This window comes from Protopterus annectens, chromosome 2.part0, assembly GCF_019279795.1.
Source record: "Protopterus annectens isolate FY-2018-M chromosome 2.part0, PAN1.0, whole genome shotgun sequence".
NCBI classification, from domain to species: domain Eukaryota; kingdom Metazoa; phylum Chordata; order Ceratodontiformes; family Protopteridae; genus Protopterus; species Protopterus annectens.
In genome coordinates, this window is record NC_056728.1 from 1,988,414,865 (window position 1) to 1,988,430,530 (window position 15,666).

The window sequence follows — 15,666 nt, forward strand, 5'->3', positions numbered from 1 at the left end:
CAAGGATAACAATGGCCATGGCCATACACAGGGGCACACAACTGACACAAGGTGTCACTGGGCATGCTCACACACTTAGTGCATTCCTGACAGACGTGTGCTATTATGTGTCCATCTACAAAACGGTGTACTGGGCATGCTCACACACTTAGTAGCAAAGGGCTGTCTGGTATGCACACAGATTCTAAACAGGGAAGGGCACGGTGTGTTGATAGTCATCATTGTTAGCATGAACACTGTACGGCATATGTCTGACACCGGTCGTGTACACAACATCTGCTGCTGTCCATCACCTTAGCTGTACCAATCCAAACGTGGCACAGTAATACCACCCATGGTGTTGTCCTGGCAGGAGTGGGCACTTCGCACATGTAGTACCATACATAGACGGAGAGCCTGAGATCAGGTAAACACCATGTCACCTACAGGACAACTGCATTGTATGTGGATGAAAAATAGTGCTGGATGTGTAGCGTTCGTAATCATAGCTGCCAATCTAGATCCAACAATTGGGAATACTGACATCTGTGCAGTGAGGAACACCTGGCATAAGGCACAGTTGTGCACAATAGCACTACCACTATATACTTCAGATATTGACATGTGTGCCATAAGACCGTTACGGACCACTCCAGGTGTTAGTGTCCCCACGTATATGAAGGCCACTCACATGTACTGACCAGTACACTCTCAAAAGCCAACACAGATGTATCGTGTGCAGATCACTATGGTAAATGCCGCACTGTAGTTTGTAGCCCTCACACATCACCGTGTACTCAGACAAGCAACACACATCCATACATTAGTACAACACCATGTTACTCATGACCAGTGTACTGTACCTAGCTGTACAGCAACTGTGCAGACTACCCATGTACTTACAGGGTTCCATCATGTGTTATGCAATGCAGTGATACCACTAATCCTAACCAGGTTGGCTGTACACATAACGGGGGCCCTGGGTGTTATACAGCTGTAACAGATAACTGTTGCTGTACACAAGGCAACACACCCATGTTTGGATGTGATATACATGTAACCACTGTGGATATGTACATGCCCCCCCCCCACACACACAACACATATGTACATAGCATAGCTTATGCTGTTCTTCGTGCAGACACGTGGCTACAGTGATTACATGCATGCACATGGAAGGTAGGTCCATGGCTGTTCAATGCCAACAGTACATAAGGTAGCAATGTTAACTGAGTTAACATTCCCTCTGTACTGGTTACCCATGAAAACTATCATAGCATACAACAGTCCATGTGTCATGTATGTCACATGCTCACTAATTGCAATGCATACAAACACGGCTACATGACAGGAATGTAGGACCTATACACATGTACAAGTAGTGGTGTGCATTCATCTGCAGTGCATGAGCAGTAGCTGATGTTTGCAGTTTATCTGTGTCCAACTACAACGTGCAGTTACAATGCAGTCCCATCATTGACACCTGTATATGGTGATATACTGACATAAAGGTAAGATGTACATCAGGTATGGATGGGTGTGTTTACATAAAGTGGTGGGCCACCTCTGCAGGTGGATGTTTGCTGGTGACAGCTCACAGGTGTGTCACATGCTGTCCTACCAAAACATGTGCAAACAGTAGGCCATGTTTCCGGTAATTGAAGGTGTACATATACAACCTACAAAGCGGTCAGGGTGTCACTGACTGTAAAGCAGTTGACACCTGTAACAAGTAAGTGTTCATATAGCAGCACACTTGCCGAAGGTAGCATTGGTACACATTGTTATGTGGGCAATCCTGCTGCATGTCTGTCAGACGTATCAGTAGATAGCAGGTGTTTGTTTCACAGTACTGCCATGTGTGTTTGCATGTGTGGCCATATATGCCACAGATGTTGGGGAATACATCCCAATTGTTACCCACACCTGTACACTGTTGTAGAGATCTGTACATACTGCAGTGTAGATAGCATGCCATAGGGAGGGGTGGTGTGTGTATCACACACGTCAGCTATCTGTATGTGCATGACATGTGGACTCCAGTGTGTGTATGTGCATGTATGTATGGCTGTCTGGTGCATGGAGTAGGGAGGTATGCTACCATTGAGAACTGATAGGGCCCCAACCCCTCAAGGTGATGCGACCTACTACCCTGTGTATGCTGTCTGTCTTACGTATTACTGAGTACCTGTACATGTCCATACTCTGTGTCACGTCATGGGGGTGTACCATACTGTAATGGTGATTAGCACAGACGCAGGGCTCCTCACCTCAACACTATCCAGTGTGTGTTACAGTGTCATTGACCCCGTGAGTGAGTGCGTGTTACTGTGTGTGTCTGTGTATGTGTGTGTTTACATACTGTGATGTGACAGTGTTCTACTGCTACACAGTGAGTGCCCATGCTATCAACTGGCCCCCACCGTTGACATCAGCTAGACCGCTGTGTAAACCCCCCGCACCATGTAGCTGTACCTGTGAAGTCACCTGGTATGGATGTCCCGTCTCCAGCCACCATAGCCTAGTACACAGCCCACATCCTGGATCGTTAGGTGTGTAGAGATTTATGGAATGTCAGCCTTACTAACAGTGAGGTAGAGGCTACATATAGCATGCTGGTATTGCCATCCATGCCTGTGAGTACTCCACATGTACACATCTGTAACTGGACAAACTGGTGCTTAATGACACATGCATTTAGACCTTAAGGAGGGAAGCAGGGCATCCTTACCAACATGCTGTTACTGTTGTTACCAAGACACATACTGTGAACATAAAACAATGCATTCCAACCACAAACACTGTCACGCACTGGCACATGCAATGAGACCTTAAGGAGGGAAGCAGGGCATCATTACCAACATGCTGCGACTGTTAGCAAGACATATACTGTGAACATATAACTATAACAATGCAATCTAATCCTGTACTACATGGTATGTCTGCTGCGTGCCAACAGTACACAACAACCATAATATACAACTATCTCACTAATCTATTCACCCTGTGCATCAGACCATATGAGCATGTCCCTGCACCGATGGTGTGGATGACAGGGATGCGGCACAGGCATCATCATATGCACAGGGTGATAATGTTTGCCATGGGCCTAGGCTGCACCTGTGGATGACATCATGTGTGTGGGTTAGGGCCTGTGATCTACTTGGGCATGTGTGGTTATTATGCATGAGGGTGTCGGTGCCCTTCAGATGTATCTGGTGTGTGCGTGTATGTTTGCACACAGTTCTGCCATGTATCGGGCCTACACAGGGGTATTGTTGACAGCTCCAGATTGTACAGAACAGGTTGTACAGCTCACTGTGTCTGTCCATGGCCACTCGACCTGTGCCTGCCAGGGGTTGCATGGGCACTACCAGACAGAGGTACAGAATGGGTACTGTCCGATGACACATGTCCACTGGAACCGTGTCCCCACTGGGACCGTCCAGGGCCATGTCCACATGGCCTGCTGTGGCCTGGTGTGGACAGCACAGCACCAGCTGCACTGCTGCTGCTACCGGTACTATGGCAGCGGGCATGTGAGGTGGCTCGTTCATGTAGACCTGCACCAGGTGGTGTAGCTGGCCTACGTCCATGTGGCCTATGCCTCACTCCTACCAGATGTTCCAGCACAGACAGCTCACATTCACAGCTTGCCATGCCACGGTCAAGGATTTCAACCATGTCACCCAATCGCCTGTCCAAAACATCGGCAATCTGCTGTTGAGCATTTGCCAATGCCTGGATGTTTTCATTCAGAGAACAGATAGCAGCCCTCTGAAGCCTCTGCCCTTCTCTGTTTAGCCATTCAGCATGTGCCTGTACCGCCATTACAGTCTGAAACATGTGTCGAGTGACACCAGCTGCTGCGCTCTGTCGTGCAGGTGCATGTCGGCCAGGGGTCCTCCTACGAGCAGCACTGGCCATATGCCTGTGTGGCACATCTGCGGTCAGTTCACTGACACCATGGTGTGACAAAACACCTTCCGTGGCCACCACACGTTCCTGTTCCGAGCTGACACATGGCAACTGTCCTTCCTCTATGGCCACTGGTGATGGGGTATGTGTTGGCATGAGAACTGTGTGCGGGGAAGAGGGGGATATAGGTGGGATGGCAACCACAGGCATAGATTCAGCCCCTGAAAACCCTGCCTGTACCTCAAGCATATGTTCATCACTGCTAGAGTCTGTGGGGACACTAACATCAGATGGACCGCAGGAGGGCAATGCACCTACATCACCTGTGAAGGCAAACAAAGTCTCTACATTACAATGAATACACACAGACACACACACACGCACAGACACACACATACAGACACACACACGCACAGACACACACACGCACACAGACACACACACGCGCACAGACACACACACGCACAGACACACACACACACATGCACAGACACACACACACGCACAGACACACACACATGATAGGACAGAAAGCATGCAGCATGCATGTGATACAGCAGACGGCATGCATCTCAGACATTAACAGTGTTAATTGGATTACATCCCTGGGTTGCACACAACAGCAAGCATGTATCATAGCAGCAGCCATGCATTTCACACAATCATGGTAGTAAGCATGCATCCCTGTGATACACCATGTGGACCAGCACAGGTTAACAGTACACATGGCTGATGTGAGGCATATGTCCTTGACATTAACATGTAGTATGACATATAATCTGCTGCTGTGTGCAGTGACATGCATACATGTTTGACACAATGGTGTTCTGACACATGTACAGTGATGTAATGGTGTCACATTGCAGTGTTGACTGTATGCCCTACAGATCGAATGCACTTTTAGCAGATGTGTATGACCATTGAGGGTGGTATGAGGCATCTATATTGCTATACAGTGTGAAGTACAGACACTGTGCCATTGCATGGGAACCTGAGGCATCTCCATTGATATTTAGTGTGGAATACACATACAGTGCATAGCCATGACTGCGTGCATACACAATACATACATACTGTGGATTGTGACCCACGTCGCTGAGGTGTATATACACTAAACCATGCTGTGTCATGTGTGACAGGTCACTGGACAACATACCGATGACAGCCCTGCACAACTGCTAACATGTCTTAGCTGCTTGTCAACCGTGTCCACACATGGCAGACTGCTCAATACACCATGTTCCACATGACATGTTTGTAACACACACACAGTGCACGGCTGACAGTGATGTCCGACAGCAGCAAGGGAACTGTACGGCATCTCTGGCCTGATGTGGTGTCTGTGTATGTGTGTGTAAGCTGTACAGGTGACAACCTGCATGCTGTGACACAGTCATGATGTGCAACACATGGTATTTGGTCAGATTAAGTGACACCTCCACAAGCTGTGCACAGGCTATTAGGATGTCCAGTGTTCCACATCTACTATATAACCATTCCACAAAGGCTATAGATGGACTGTGTGTACACAATGTGCAACAGGGTGTACACACATACACATCACATCTACTGTGTGTTACTACATGTCTCTGGCCATCCTCCATGGCCATGTGTGAACATGTGTTGGCCGTCTATGTCACCTGTCTGTTGTCCCATATGACATACACCCATAGATGTCAGATACTCCAGTGTCCACAGGGTTATACAGACAGAGAGTTGTATGTTTGGTATGTGGGGAATGTTTTCTTGGATAGTGTGACAATGTTGCAGCCGGACCACTACATGTCTGGGACATGTCAGCTGGCACATCACAATGTCTGCACTGATTGCATGGGCACATTCCACAATGGTAGATCATGTGGGCTGCCCATATCCCAGCTCACTGTGTAGTACTGTTTGCGTACCCCACATGTGTTATTATGATGTATAGTACATATTCATACATTGAACAATGACTCCACCGTTGTATAGACAGCTGTCCACACATCTATCAATGACAGTTACTGTGAGGTCATGTTGTTGTTTCATTTTGTTTTTAGATATTGCACATGGGTAGCCAGTGTGATTGATGAATGCTGCGACCTGTATATCGTAACTAGACCATACATTATATGTACAAGTGTTAAGTGACCACATGGCAGATAGATCTGTCCATTCACATGCCTGATACTGTCTCCCCTGCAATGAACTGCTGTCTCTGCAGCATGCCAGAGGTACCTGCATAGGGGTTACACAGCGGTTAGATCATTATCCATGACTGTATGACATCTACAGGGTGCACTTTGCATGTTAACACATTCACCAGTACAATAGCATATACTACAGAGTATGCACGTGTGCATACACAGGGTAGCATACTATAGTATGTGGCATGTGTGTAATACCTTGCATATGATGTTACATTACATAGTGTACAGTGACACATGCAACTACATGGGATATAATATTCCTATTTGCAGTAGTGACTTACCAGGCAACTCCAGGCTCTGTGGTTGCGAGACACCCACCTCCACGATGGCAGCTAGAGCTTGTGGATGCTGTTCTGATGGGGTCCCCAGGCTGGCCAGTAGCTCCTCGGTAGGGGTGAGTGGGGGCTGGGTTTGTGGTCCAGCACCTGTTCTACCTATTTCCCTGGTGATTGCATTGGCACGCTGTTTAGCATGTCAGATCAGGTCCGTGCAATGTCTGTGCACCTGCTGGTAGGTGCGGTTATGGCCACCCACATCATTGACCCTCCTGCGAAGTTCCTGCCACAGGTCATCACGCTGTTGGCCATGCTGTGGCAAATGGCTGAACAGTTCCTCATAGTTGTCATGGAGGTATGGTATGAGTGCATCATCCTCCATGCGGCTATATGCAGGCAGTCGTGATCGAGGCATTATCTGTAAGAAAAAATGATGGAGACAGGTCACAGCATCTCAGAGATGCACAGAGACACAGATGCACATTCATGTGTATTACAGTTAGTACTTATGAACAGTTGTCTTTGCAAAGCGTCATGAAACTCACATGACTGACATGTTTGTTTCACACACATGTAACACACAATGGGTACTGGATATTATCACCATATATGTGTGTCACCTCATTACATTGCTCATACTCCATGTGAATGCTGTCATGATGTGGCCATGTCTGTTTGCCTGTACTGGTGTTCCTACCTATCAGCACATGCCTGGATGTGTGCACATGAATGCTGTTGACATTGATGCTGTGTATATGTCACATATCATCACATACACTACCTTCACGGACATGGGCAGTGACAATGCAGACATGCGCATGGAAACCTTTGCTAGCATGTGTTTTGCCACATACATCTACACGGCACTGTACAACAGTTCAACATCCTGCCACGTATCACTGCTGCTGCACATGTGATGCACATGGGACAATGGCTATCCGGATCGTATTCGCAGGGATGGTTATCAACTATAGCATGTACGGCCAGATCATGTAGTATCCTGTATGCCCTGGGCCATGTATGGCCATAGGATGCCAGGCTTTCTAGCTGTATCCAACAGCCATGTTCCCAGCGACAGGTGAATCAGTGCCACATTACTGATCCAGACAGTCACTGATACACTTACCATGCAGTCATCGCACCATGTATGACAGAGATGACATGTACAGCTTTGCTGGACAGGGTTGCATGGTATGGCAGGAGTATGTCACATATATGGCACAGGGATCTGTCCAGCATGTGGCGACCCCTGTACTAGGACAGTGGCTGTCCATGACGTATGTCTTTCAGATCAGGATATGTACGTGTAGCATGTCCTACATCACAGTGTTGCACATGTCTTTATGCAGGGTAGGCAGCATGTTGCATAGTGGAGCTGAGGATTGTGAAGGCTGGTGACATCCATCCCAGCATGGCCAATACCCCTTAAATGTGATATGTGATCCGATATTGGTCACGTGAGTGCTGAGTATGGCTGTCCAGTGATCTCCATGCTCATGTATGGCACACTGTCATGACTTAGGTTGCCTCTTATGACTACCTAATAGCCCTGGTGATGTCACTAGCTCAGGGAGGTAAACTGCACAGCACTATCCCTTACACACAGTGTCCATAATGTTGACCGCTGCCGAGGTGGTAGTTAATGGGTACACAGTTATTACCATAGCGGTGACAATGCAATAAGCTGCTGTCAGATTGTGCACATATGTCACACACCTCACCTACAAAGCCCATGCTGTATGTTATCCACAACACTGAGTCAGCTATTGCTCCTAGGTCATGGCCATTCACATTCTCACATATGCAGATGCCACCCATTTGTCTGTGTGGTATGGGCTACAATGACAGGGGAGTACAACACATTAACCCAGTTTACTGTAGCTGCCACTGGTGTGCTATGCACATGTCACTCAGACACCTTTTGTAGTGTTGCTTCTGTGAATAGGCCACTGCTAGAACACTTCTGTCACATACGATGGTACATGTAGTATACTGAGTGTAGGTGGAACACAGTATGTGTGATGATGTCCACTGACCTGTCACAGGTATGCTTTGCGGTGTGTATACATCAGTACTGTAATCTACAGCTGTACTGCTAACAACATCTACATTGATTAAGGTTCATAGGCTTTCAGACCATACTCAGCAGGGTGGTAGTGCTGTGCCTCCCATTATGAGTGGCATCTCCACTTTGTGGGTTGTGATGACTGTTAGTGTGATCCATTCCGTATTTTCACAGACTGACATGAACCTATGTTTTACATGGCAGTGTATGTGTAGAGCCAACTGTTTTGCCATACGTGTAATGTACGACCGGGGATTTGGACAGGTCACATGCAGCCAGAGTGTACCTTGTACCATGAGAGTTATGTTTCAAGGGCTCTGTCATGTTCATGGATATGTGATTGTGTACCTATTGGGGGGGCAGTGAGTTGAAATTACCCGACACCCTATCTGTATTGCTTATGCATGCTCAGCACTTGTTCAGAACATGTACACAATTCATGAGCTACTAATGACTTTATCACTCAAACCTACTCATTTCCTCCTGGTAAACACTGTTTGTCCTTACATTTCCAGCATGCTTGCAGTACGACAGCTGTTGTACACACTTACCTCACATAACTTGTGAGTACTGGTTGACTAGACAGGCATGTCCAAATGTCAATTACCAGTGTTATTGCCTGTCTGTATGATGACTGTGGTCAACATCTGCCAATATAGCAATCGGCTCATGTATGCAGTCAATGCTCACCTCCTAACATACGACACTATAGCCTGTGGGAGATACACATATGTAGCCATGCTGGAGGTATTGCTCTCTCCAACACAGACTTACCCTGACAATCATGTGGGGATGTTAAACATTTGCAGCACACACCACTCATCACATAGTGTCAGTAGATCTCTGCCACCACAGGCCACACATAGTAAGAGTACAACATTTTCGGAGCCCCACCATACTACTCTATGTAGGCAACAGAGGCAGCCCCCATCACCAGACACAACACCAATTGCTTATAGGCCACAGACTCATGTGTGCCCATCAACTACAGCCAATAGGGTGTTATAACATACACAACACACTAGTCATAGGTGACTCTGTAGGCATTCACACTGAAGTCCCACTCAGCAGGCCACACAAGGTGATAGTTACTGACATCTGGCTGTCGGGTAACAGGATCCACAATGTGACCTATGCACTCAGGTCACTCCTCAACAGGTACAATATGGCTGTCATTCTCCACATTACTGTGAGTGCCCTGAGATGCAACTTCCTGGACTACATGTACAGGGACATGCAATAGCTCTCCGATCATGTAGCCCAGGCACGTATCGCCCTAGCCATGAGAAGCATTCTGCGTTAGTCCTGACTGATGACACAGTGGAACAACGGAATTATTCATGTCAACAGTTGCCTATGCGTCTGGTGTCATTCCAAGGGTATCCAGTATCTGTCTGCTTTGACTGACATGGTCAACAAACCTCAATGCTTTGCCACAGATGTCCTGCACCTGTCAGCACTGGGATTATGGTTAACATCTCAAGCTCTTGCTGCTCCTATACTGCCTGTTTTGAACACATTTCAGACACATATTCACCACCTGAACAAGCAAAAGCAAGCAAAACCTGAGGGTATTGTTACTCAATGCTTGACATCTCCATCTCACACGCACTCATCCGAGGCACACCTTATAATGAACCACTTTGATGTCTCTGCAGTGACCGTCACCTGCTTCTAGACTCCGGAGAACACCCCTGCACTGACAGGCTATTACACAGACCACACCTTTCAGTCATGTAACCAGGACCACAACACCCACGGCAGAGGTGTGTCCATACGTCACAGGGATGTACACACCTCCATGCTGGTGGCTTAGCACGATGCCTCAGAGGCAATCCAAGTGCAACTAACTGTGGCCAGAACTGCTGTACAAATTGTAGCTTGCTATGGATTCCACAACATACCCCATGGTTAACATCCCTCATTTCTTGGTGTACTGGAATGTAGGGTTCACACAGGCACTACTGCTTTGACACTGACACTACCACACACCTAACTGTGCTACCTACTCATGTACCGACACATTAGGCCAACACCGTCATGGGTTGTTAACTCCATTCGTCTGGGTCAACATATACACACCACCACCAAGGCCAACAATATCGTAGACCTGGACATTACCAACATGTGTGACTGGTGTAACACACCTGGGGTATCCCCTTGTTGGTCAGTTCTGAACGTATGCTAATCACCCTTGTTATCCACATCATGGCACCACACCCTTCACAGAAAACACAGTACAATATTTCTACAGAGCCAACTTCACGGTTTGTATGACAGGAGTGGTAATCGCCATGACACCCGTGAAGATGGACAATATAGTTACAAATGCAGAAACATTCCCAACTGCACTTCATAAGCACTTACACAACTGCATGGATCATGCTATCCCACACAGAGCCATGACAGTACCCACCACATAATGGACGCCCCTCTGGGGGTCCACTGCCATGGACATACTGCACGACAGGAGGAGACAGTTGCAAAGTAGGGTACACTCCCAGGGGTGGTGTGGCTCCCTAGTCAGCCTCAGTTGGATTCTGGGATCCCTTCTTACATCCACCAACACTAGCTACGTCAACATTACTGTGACACATTCAAAGGACTACCACTATGCATTATGGAGGTATGTTACTACTCTCAATAGCAATACCCACATCTGCTCTGGCATACAACAGTTAGGCAGACACATTACAGAGCCGACTAATATTGGCAACAACCGGGCAGCTAACTTTACACCCCTCTCACACCCTCATGGGCCCCCATCTATACAGGATCAATGTAGAGCCCTTGCAGTCACAACTACGCCATTCAGACCTGCTCTCTCTAAAGCCTGGAACACACACTCCATGTGACCATCCTACATCCAGGCTGCATTTTATACAAACCTCAGAATGACATGGATCCCCACTTGGGCATCAGATTCACTAGTAGCCTTGTATCAGGCATTGTGGACCCTGAGTGGTGCACAGCAACAGTTATCACACTCCACAGAGGTGGCGCCACAATGGACCAGAGAAACTATTGCCCTATACACCTGACTAGACTGTTCTGCTAGGCTATTAAGAACATCATCATGGAAGTCCTTCACAGAGACATTGTTGGCCTACACACCTTTGATACCACCCAGGGTGGATTTGTTAGATCCACAACATGGCTCCTAAACCTGGTGGAGTCCTGCAAGACAGTTACCATGGTTGTAGATGATGGTATGGGGGTCCACACAGCCTACCTTGTCCTCTCATTGTAACGTTCACCAGTCTGGTATTGTCACTATACACATTCACCTGCACAGCGTCCCATACATCCTGGGATGTTATGCACAGTGGCTCACGGACAGGACACACACAGTGAGGGTAGCATACCATAGTTTCTACTGTACATCAGTTACATTTGGCATACCCCAGTCCTCAGTCATAGGGACCCTCATGTTCATTATGGACTTCCCTGAGGTACATTCCAGCACAAATGGACTTTCCCTGAATAGGTTTCCAGACGACTGCAAACTAAGGGCCATGATTGATTCAGCAGCTAATATACACACCCTCCATATGGATATCACTGTGAAAGATACCTGCCATCAGTAACATTGCCTCAAGCAGCATGGCAGACGGTGCATAGACATACCTTTTGGATTTCAACAATCACCCTGTGACTATCACATAGGTGGTGGTCCCCTACATACATGAGACATTATAAGGGATCATACTACACACATAAATAGCACCCACTCCTTTGATAACCTGTTGTCAAGAGGGCATGGATATCCTTCTACATGGCCACCGTAACCTGTACTGGTTTGTAGCCAGAACAAAGCCTGCCATTGTACCTCTATACTCCTGACTTATGAAACACATTCATGAGTACAACACCCCCTTTGGGGTGTACCTTACGGGACAGCAATAGCTTTAAATACCACAACATTACCACACCAACAGTATTACTCACCTCCAAAGGATGACGTATGCAGCACAACTACTGGAACCCCAACTGTAATCATTTGCATACTCGGAGGTGACCTCTGCTGAACATACAAGGCCCATGTACACACCAATATTGATGGATATGCTCCACATAAGCAACATAAGCAAAAGCCACTGAGAGCAACATGCTCTGGGATATGTACCCAAATGCAATGATGAGTAGCACGTGCTGGAGGGATACATTCATGAAACGGACACCTACTATGCTTTGGAACATGATTCCTATGTACATCAGACAGGGACACTCACTAGCACTCTTCATGAGGTACCTCGATGGGTGGATGGGGGACAGACATGTACGCCAGGGATTACTGCAGTGGCTGTACTGTACACAGGTGCAGGAAACAAATGGCTGTGCTGTTCAAAGGCACAGGACGGTAACCTAGGGAGGCGCCGCCAGTGACAACACTGTATTAGGGCTTACAAATGGACTTGGCCAGACAGCATAGTACCTAACTGTGAATCTATGACACTATTACATGTCCTTTGTGCATGGTTTATTGCATAGCTCTTCCATTTCAATTAACTATCATGCTGTTACACTGTCTGGTGACTACAAGGCATATGTATCCTGTTAATGTGTATTGTACAATCCAATACACATACCTTATGTTTGCATAATATACCAGTCATGCTATGTAAAATATTTGACTTATCTACCTACAATACTGTACTTTACACATATTTGAAACCATATCCCATGATGCAAAGCATACTTGCACAGCGGGACCACTTTAGGCATGTTATTCTCATTATACGCCCATATATATGCCTACTGTTACTGTATATCAACATACACTATCCCCTGTTATGGCACATACTTGTTGGACATACCCTACCACCAACAGCGGCTGGAGTGCAATTGTTATGTTTAAAGCCCTTATGTAGCATCCCTTGTGGTGTCTGGGGTGTTTACCTTGTGGCCCACAGCAGTACACACAATTTCTGCAAGCGTTACTATGCTAAACAAGACATCACTGCATAATACCTTTTCCCACTGTCTGCATTGCGTACACTTTCATTTCTACAGCACAGGCACTACATACACTAACATACTGAATGTTCTACATACCTTCTTAGTGGTCCAAGTATACAATACTATCTGTGTTACACCTTTCCTCTTTAAATGATTCAATGGTATGAGCATATGATTTGAATGTATGGCAAGCCCTCGTTTTATACGTGGATACCTGTAACATGTGGTATCCTGCCGCCAATTGGTGTTCCGGAGTAAATTATTACATGCATATCAGCTGTACAGCTACTCCATTGGCCAATTACATGGCAACAGTGGTGTATAATTGAATACTCCACTTGGGCATTGTCCTTTTGCCCTACCTTCGAGGGAGTCGGTCTGGATGTATTATATTGTGATAAATTGCAACAGCTATATGGAGAGACCTGGATACTCTGAAATCATGTCCGCTGTGGATTGTGTGTGACGGCTACAGTAAATAGTTCTACATGTGAATGTAGCTGTTACCTCAACCATCTGTTACGAGACTATTGCAAACAAAACCTGTTACATAGGCGTCTGTTCCATTGTACAACAGCAACGATTTCACATGGCGCCATTACAAGTGTGTCTCTCACAAGGTATTTTAACACTTCTGCAGATGTCATTGAGTGAGTGGATGTTTCTGATGTTATTACAGTCTGTATTGCAATTGTTTCAGCTGTGGGGCAGATATAGGTGGGTGTACATAGCAGATAACGGTTTGTGGGGACTGCATTTATACATATTCCATATGTGTGTGGGGGCCCCTCCCCTCATTGAAGACCTGTCATTTATTAGACTAATACTATGGTTATTGCAGGCTTAGTCATTAAACCAGTGTTAATTGGTTCCTGCATAGCATGCAGGTGATGTTGATCCTTCAATTTCCACCCAAATACATCAATATGTACTGAACTGTTGCTACATGAAAGCTGTCTTGTGTATTTCTGTCACAAGTATTTGCACTCATTGCTGTTGTATTGGTGACTACTACTCTTTGTCCTGGGTTGCCACCTTTTCAATTGGCCATATTGGGACATTTGTTGGGCACACATCAGGGTCTAGAGGCCTACACAAACAATGTCAGTACATAGGATAGAACTTACTTTTGCCCTACATTGAACCTTTTATTCTTGTAGCACTTTAGCTGCTTATTATGTTTCTTTACAAATTTACATATTTGAGAGACGGACATAACTATTACATGCAACTATTACTTCATATATCGGACATCACTATGTCCTACAATCACAGTACATTTGCCATTTTTAATATTTGTTGTCAGGACACAACTGCCCAAAGAGGGACTGTCCCTCTCAAAGTGGAACAGCTGGTAACCGTATGCTTAAGGCCGAATATGACCACAACTTCTGTAATAATCTACCTCCGAGTTTGCACAAACAGACCCATGATGCAGACACACACACACACACACACACACACACACACACACACACACACACACACACACACACACACACATTACAATCCCATGGAAACACACAACGTACTCTCAACATGAACTTACACACACTACAGCAATCGGAACCACACTTATACACAGTACCTACCTGACCGCAGCACTGGCAGCGATAACTACATGTCCCTTGACATCGTGATAATATTACTCGTGGTTATACTGTTCAGGTACTGTGATCTTTCTGTCTTTCATCCTCGTGATTACGCGTGTCGGTATGTAAAGCATTCGGTAGTTGTCAGTATCCTATTCTTTTGTACCTCCATGGTTGTGTACATGTCATTAACCTGTCTTTATATTCACAGATATATGTATTTCCGTATATATCGACATACATCTCTCTATCACCCTTTCTATCCCTATTTTATATATATATATATATATATATATATATATATATGTGTATATATATATATATATATATATATATATATATATATATAGACAGGGAGAAGGAGAGAGAGTGTACACACCTTTCGTTGGGTACATGGCGGTGTATTCTGTTTGCTGAACCCTGCACTTTTGTGTTCTAACCTGTCACAATACACACCTGCCATTGGTACACCTCGGGTAGCTTGCTGGTGGGTGAGTGTGTATATGGTTGCGTGTTCTACTCCTGCCAGTGGTCATTTTACCTCTCAGAGCAGGCACTGTTAATACATGACTTTATAATGCTGGTTTCACCTGTTCTGGACATCCATGACCGTGATCTGCGTGGAATTCTGAAAAGCTTAAACCTGTTTTGTGCATATCCATGTAGTCCTGTTTGAACAACGCTTACCG